Here is a 7,393-nt window from a genome sequence, read left to right as displayed (position 1 = left end):
TTTTTTAAATTTTTTTTTTTTTTTTTTTTTTTTTTTGAGATGCAGTCTTGCTCTGTCACCCAGGTTGGAGTGCAGTGGCGTAATCTCAGCTCACTGCATCCTCCGCCTCCCAGGTTCAAACGATTCTCCTGCCTCAGCCTCCCGAGTAGCTGGGATTACAGGCACACACCACCACACCCAGCTAATTTTGTGTTTTAGTAGAGACGGGGTTTCACCATGTTGGTCAGGCTGGACTCAAACTCCTAACCTCAGGTAATCTGCCCACCTCGGCCTCCCGAAGTGCTAGGATGACAGGCACGAGCCACCGCATCCCATCAACTCATGTTTTAATACACTTATTTTATTATTAGCCCCAAGAAGGAAAACTTGGCAGACACATGGCTAAGGGTTAGTTTTCATATCTGCGTGGCTAACAAGATGTCTGGGTGTTTGAGGGGCTGTGAGGAGGATACATTCCTCTGGGAAGGGGCCTTTATAATCTTGGGGCGACGGATGGCATAAGACAGCTTTCGTTCATCTAAGAAAATGTGGGAAGATCATCAAGAACGGGCTGAGACTTGGTGCAGTGGCTCATGCCTATAATACCAACACTTTGGGAGGCCGTGGAGGGAGGATCCCTTGAGCCCAGGAATTCAAGACCAGCCTGGGCAACACAGTGAAACCCCATCTCTACTAAAAATTTTAAAAGTTGCCAGGTACAGTGGCTCACGCCTGTCATCCCAGCAGTTTGGGAGGCCGAGGCGGGCAGATTACCTGAGGTCAGGAGTTCAAGACCAGCCTGGCTAACATGCCGAAACCCCGTCTCTACTAAAAAAAACCAAAAAAAGAACAAAAGTATACAGGTATGGTGGCATATGCCTGTAATCCCAGCTACTTAGGAGGCTGAAGCAAGAGAATTGCCCGAAGCTGAGGAGATGGAGGTTGCAGTGAACTGAGACTGCGCCACTGCACTGCAGCCTGGGTGACAGAGTGAGACTCTGACTCAAAAAAAAAAAAAAAAAAAAAAAACAAGAAAAGAAAACATGTTATTCTTTAATCATAAATACAATTAAAATTGTCTTATGAAATACGCCTTTTCAAACTTTATCTCTTAGCTTTTGACCCTGTTCTGGGGTAGGTCGAGGTACTTGTGTGAATCTTACGGCAGTTTTTTTCTGCCTAGTTGTCTGACTGGCACGTTGAGTGCCTACCCAGTCAAAGCTGAGACCAGCAAGGGTGGAGTGCCGTGTTCCCCTGTGCAAAGGGTTAGGAGCCTTCCTGAGTTTTTCTGAGACACAGAGAAACCAGACCTCCTTGAGGAAAATGACTGTTGAATAACTCGATTGTTAAAATCATCATGTGAACTTTGCCAGCCACTTTTTGTTGTTGTTGTTTTAATAGAAAGCATCCCTTCCCACAGCTCTGGAGACCGCGTGAGAGGCATCTTATTCTACAGAATGCACCGACAGGCCGGGCGCGGTGGTTCACTCCTGTCATCCCAGCACTTTGGGAGGCTGAGGCGGGCAGATCACCTGAGGTCAGAAGTTCGAGACCAGCCTGGCCAACATGGCGAAACCCTGTCTCTACTGAAAATACAAAAAAATTAGCCATACCTAGTGGCTGGCACCTGTAATCCCGGCTACTTGGGAGGCTGAGGCAGGAGAATTGCTTGAACCTGGGAGGCGGAGGTTGTGGTGAGCCGAGATCGTGTCACTGTACTTCAGCCTGGACGACAGAGTGAGGCTCCGTCTAAATAATAATAATAATAATAATAAAGTAATAATAATAATAATAATGCACAAACAGCAAACTGCGCCAACATCAGCTGATAAATACATTTCCACCCATGCTCCTCTGCAGGGCCAGTGAATACTCTGTTATCCAAGTGCTACCAAGCTAATGGTATACAGGCTAGGGTTCTGTTTTCACAATGACACAAAGAGCTGCACCTGAGCCGTGTGGTTTCAAAAAATATTTTATTTTCTGGACTAGCCATAATATCTCAGCTCTGTCTTTATGCCCTCTCTCCACACAGAGGAGGCAGAAGCTATGACGACACTGAGGTGTCACACATCACACCAGCAAAACAGAATAATGGGAGCGTTTAGGAGACTGTAGAAAATGCTCACCAGGGTGCATACGGACAGGATGGGGGCTGGGTGTCACTGGGCTGCTGCTGTCTGTGAAGGACATTCAGAGAGACACATGTCCCCTGGTGCAGGGCCCGCCTCAATCTTCATCTCTTCACTCTCCTATGTTAAGTGAAGCACAGGAAAAACAGCAGAGTCCTTTGCGGCGGCTGGACTAGGCAATGCAACTCTCACAGGTGATGAGACTGAGAATGTGCCTTACACATCCCATAGAGTCCGACGGTCACGAATGCAAGATTTGCTTCTAGAAATTTCTGGGATTCTTGTTTCATGTGCAAAGTGTCTAGTCTGATTTGTAGGGTGATGCCGTTCTTCCAAGACATGACTTTTCCTCTTTGCAACAGACAGAATAGGAATATTTGGGGTCACTTGGCAATAATGATGATGGGGAATCCTCTGTGTCTCTTCCCTGGAGCATTTGCTCTGCACACGAAGGAAGCTATTTGCACTGGATGGAGTCTGTATGAAGCTGGCAGCATGGATTGCATCGGAGAGTTAAGTAGGGCAAGCCTCTGAGTTGCACCTACTTTAACGATGGTATAATCTGAAGCCGATTTGTCCTCTGGACGTCTCTAGCCAGTAATAAGAGTGAACAGTTCCACTGGGCTTCCCTTGGGCATTGGAACCTCTGTGAATTCTGACTCTGCACAAGAGGAAGGCGGATGAAAACTTCACAACAGAGTGGGCCAGGCAGGGGGGCAGAGATGGCTGGATGGGACCACAAGGATGGATGGAGGTTACAGATGCCAGCACGGCCCCAGAGGTGACACTGCCCATGAGTCCTGGTTGCCCGGTGATGGCTTGGCAGAATGAGTGATGGGTGGGGGAGATGGCCTTAATCCTTATTGACAGTCATCCCACCCTTCACCCCTGCAGTGCAGCTGGGTTGACATGCTGGTGGACAGTCTTCAGAGAAGGGCCGAGCAGTGACCTTCAGAGATCCATCCCTCCACACTGGAGTCCTGGCCTGCTGGTGGCTTACGAGGGGGATGCTCGGACCACTCCCTGGCTTGCACCTGGCATGCAGGCAAACTGAAGACTCCACAGCCACCAGGGCTCTCCATCACTGTAGGGGCCCTAAATAGATGCAAAGAAAAGGGAAAAAAAAAGGGTAAGAAAAAAAATCAGTGGTGATCTGATGAAAGATTACCTCTCCCAACTTCCTACTACCCCCTCATTCTCTTTAGAGACAAGGTCTGGCTCGGTGACCCAGGCTGGAGTGCAGAATCATAGCAATCAAACTCTTGCACTTTTTTATTTTTATAGAGACAAGAGCTGGCTCTGTTACCCAGGCTGGAGTGCAGTGGCACAATCAGAGCTGACCGTAATCTCAAACTCTTGCACTTGTTAAATTTTGTTAGAGACGGGGCCTGGTTCTGTTACCCAGGCTGGAGTGCAGTGGCACAATCATAGCGATCAAACTCTTGCACTTTCAAATTTTTATGGTGCCTGGCTCTGTTGCTTAGGCTGGAGTGCAATGGCACAATCACAGCTGACTGTAATCTCAAACTCTTGCACTTTTTAATTTTTTTTGAGATGGGGCCTGGCTCTGTTACCCAGGCTGGAGTGCAGTGGCACAATCATAGCGATCAAACTCTTGCACTTTTAAATTTTTATGGTGCCTGACTCTGTTGCTTAGGCTGGAGTGCAGTGGCACAATCAGAGCTGACCGTAATCTCAAACTCTTGCACTTGTTAAATTTTGTTAGAGACGGGGTCTGGTTCTGTTACCCAGGCTGGAGTGCAGTGGAGCAACCATAGCTGACTGTCATCTTAAACACCTGGGCTTAAACAATTCTTCTGCCTCAGCCTCTTGAGTAGTTAATGCTACAGGTGTGTGCACCAAGTAGCTAATTTTTAATTTTTTTTTCTTTGTCTCGTTAAGCTTCCCAGGCTGGTCTTGAACTCCTGGACTCAAGTAATCCTGCGACCTCAGCCTCCCAAAGTGCTGTGCTGACAGGCAAGAGCCACTGCGCCCAGCCAGTATGTCTCTTTAATGCTACTGACAAGTCATTTCACCCAGCACTTTGGTTCCTAGTATCATGTTCAAATAAAAAGTACCAGGGCTCTCTGGAATAATGGTTAATTCTAAGAATGGAGCTTGGGTGATACAGATATGCCTGGACCATCTTGTAGGACAAGAAAATAAGAAAATGCTCAAACACACAAAAAACTGGGGGTGTGTGAAAGATAAGCAAAAGCCAACCTGAAAGAGCTCCCGGTGCTCAAAGCTGAAACAACTTGGGCAATAAAATGAAATAATATTAGATGGTAACCCAAGGCAATCAATAATTGAATAAATGCATAAACGAAGGAGGAGATACAAATCTCCCATGCAGAAGAGTTCCAGATAATTGATGTAGATATTTTATTCTCAAGAAGATGAAATACAACTCCCCACTCCTTTAAGTGTGGGTTGCACGTAGAGACTTCCTTTCAAAGAGCATGGTCAGGGAGATCAATAACTTTTCAGTGGAGAAATCTGACAAACGCCACCTCAGACGTGATCAAGGCCAATGTCAACAGTGGTAGGTCATGCTGACAGTATGGACCTTGATATCATGTAATGAGAATGACTCTTCATCTCTGCTGTCATCCTCCCCAAAGCCAACCACCCTAGTCTCACCACGAGAAAAATTGCAGACAAATCCCAACAGAGGGATAGCCTGACAAAATACCTGACCCGTTGTCCTCAAGACAATGCTTCTCGTACAGTCTGCAGGAACGTGAGCCAAATAAACCTCTTTTCTTTATAAATCATGCAGCTCAGATACTCCTCTACAGCAATACAAAATGGACTAATACACAAGCCACATCCAAGTGCCATTTGTGGTTAGGGGTCCTTGTATGGTCTGCAGGCCTTGCTTTGGATGACCTTGAAGTAAGGTCTTGTATTTGACTCTTGAACAGTCTGCAGAACCGTGAGCCAAATAAATATCTTTTTAAATAAAAAAACCCATACAAGAGTCATGTACAAGACCTTGCTTCAAGGTCATGAAAAACAAGACAAGTCTGAGAAACTGTCACAGCCAAGAGGAGACATGACTCAATGTAATGTGGGTTCTGGATGAGATCCTGGGACAGAAAGAGGATATCAGGAGGAAAGTAGTGAAGTCCAGTCCACAGAAGAGTTGAGATTACAAAGGGTGTGGGGTGGGGGGCAGCCAGGAGACCCTAACCAGTACCTGCATAACTAGCATATAACTAGCATTTTTCTTTTCTTTTCTTTTTTTTTTTTGAGAAGGAGTCTCACTTTGTCACCCAGGCTGGAGTGCAGTAGCGCGATCTCAGCTCACTGCAAGCTCCGCCTCCCGGGTTCAAGCAATTCTCCTGCCTCAGCCTCCCAAGTAGCTGGGACTACAGGTACCCGCCACCACACCCAGCTCATTTTTTGTATTTTTAGTAGAGATGGGGTTTCACCGTGTTAGCCAGGATGGTCTCCATCTCCTGACCTTGTGATCTGCCCGCCTCGGCCTCCCAAAGTGCTGGGATTACAGGCGTGAGCCACCGCGCCTAGCCGCATTTTTCCATTTATAGATTATTTGTATTCTGCATATGGTAGAACCAAATGAAAGTCAAGACACAAGCATCTAGGGTGTCTGGAGCCTGAGAAGACCTGTCTGGAGCTTGACAGAAATTCTGAATCCCCACTGACTCTCAGTTTACCCAGAAAGGCAATGACCCAATACAGAAGCAGACTTTAGTCCTGTGTGAATTTGCTTGGGCTGTGTGCAGGGAGGCCCCTCTATCGGGGATAGTTCTGGCTAAACAGCACATGTAGAAAACTACCAGATGGTTGAGAGTAATGACGAGAGAAGAGCCAGGGCAGGAAGAGATGCTTTCTTCAGGGCCAGGGCAGAGAAATTCCATAAGAACAGCATATTATTAGCTGGAAGACAAAATGAGACTTGTGCTACCCAGCACTGGGGGCACCAGCCACAAATGGCATTTGGATGTGGTTTGTGTCTTAGTCCATTTTGTGTTGCTATAAAGGAATACCTGAGGCTGGGTGACTTACTAAAGAAAAGGGCTGTATTAGGCTTACCGTTCTGCCAACGGTCTAAGAAGCAAGCATGGTGTTGGCATCTGCTCAGCTTCTGGTGAGGCCTCAGAAAGCTTTTACGTGTGGAGGAAGGCAAGGGGAACCAGAGTGCCACGTGATGAGAGAGGGAGCAAGAGAGAGAGGAGGAGGAGCCAGGCTCTTTTTAATAATCAGCTCTTACATGAACTAAGATTGTGAGAACTCACACATTTCCGTGAGGACAGCACCAAGTCATTCATGAGGGATCTGTTCCAGTGACCAAAACACCTCCCCCCAGGCCCCACCCCCAACACTGGGGATTCTATTTTAACAGGAGATTTGGAAGGGGACAAACCCCCAAAGGATGTCAGTTCATCTGAACTGAGATGAGCTCTAAGTGTACAATAGACACTGAGTTTGAAGGCTTGGTGCGAAAACAGAATGTGCACTATCTCACTTATAACTATAGACACAATTCTAATCTATTCTAAATAACTACATATACTATTCTAAATCATTCTAAATAACTACATAGACAATTCTAAATCTATTCTAAATAACTATACAATTCTAAATCTATTCTAAATAACTATATACAGAAAATTCTAAAGACATTCTAAATAACTATATATACAATTCTAAATAATTATACCTATATATACAATTCTAAATATATTTACACATATTTTAAAAAATATAAATTTGAAATAATGTGTATATGTATACAATTATTTCATATACTTATAAAATACATATATTCATTTATGATATTTATAAACGTATGTTTATATAGAAAAAAATATATATTTTTGAGACTGAGTTTCACTCTTGTTGCCCAGGCTGGAGTGCAGTGGCGCGATCTCGGCTCACTGCAACCTCTGCCTCCGGGTTTCAAGCAATTCTCCTGCCTCAGCCTCCTGAATAGCTGGGATTACAAGCATGCGCCACCATGCTCGGCTAATTGTTTGTATTTTTAGTAGAGATGGGGTTTCTCCATGTTAGTCAGGCTGGCCTCGAACTCCCAACCTCAGATGATCCGCCCGCCTTGGCCTCCCAAAGTGCTAGGATTACAGGCATGAGTCACCATGCCCGGCCAGAAATATATTTTAATAAAATGTGTACATATTTAACATTAAAAAAATATAGATTTATATATTTATATAAATATATATTTTGAAATGAGACTATTTCATGTAGTGATAAAGTATCTTACATATAAATATATTGTAATAAAATTTGTACAA

At 45.1% G+C, this 7,393-nt stretch overlaps 1 long non-coding RNA gene across 1 annotated transcript in view; it reads right to left on the bottom strand.

The window, feature by feature from the left end:
- Positions 1–1,937: 1,937 nt before the first annotated feature.
- The window catches only part of LOC108516663 (uncharacterized), a 46,209-nt gene continuing 40,753 nt past the window's right edge, over positions 1,938–7,393 (bottom strand). The window contains exon 4 of the long non-coding RNA XR_001881903.1: positions 1,938–3,206. This is a non-coding gene — a long non-coding RNA (uncharacterized LOC108516663). The remainder of the gene's footprint in view (positions 3,207–7,393) is intronic.

This window comes from Rhinopithecus bieti, unplaced genomic scaffold (genome assembly GCF_001698545.2).
Source record: "Rhinopithecus bieti isolate Rb0 unplaced genomic scaffold, ASM169854v2 scaffold_38008, whole genome shotgun sequence".
Classification (NCBI taxonomy): Eukaryota; Metazoa; Chordata; class Mammalia; order Primates; family Cercopithecidae; genus Rhinopithecus; species Rhinopithecus bieti.
The sequence above is the reverse complement of the archived record's forward strand: the minus strand, read 5'-3'. Positions and strand labels throughout refer to the sequence as shown.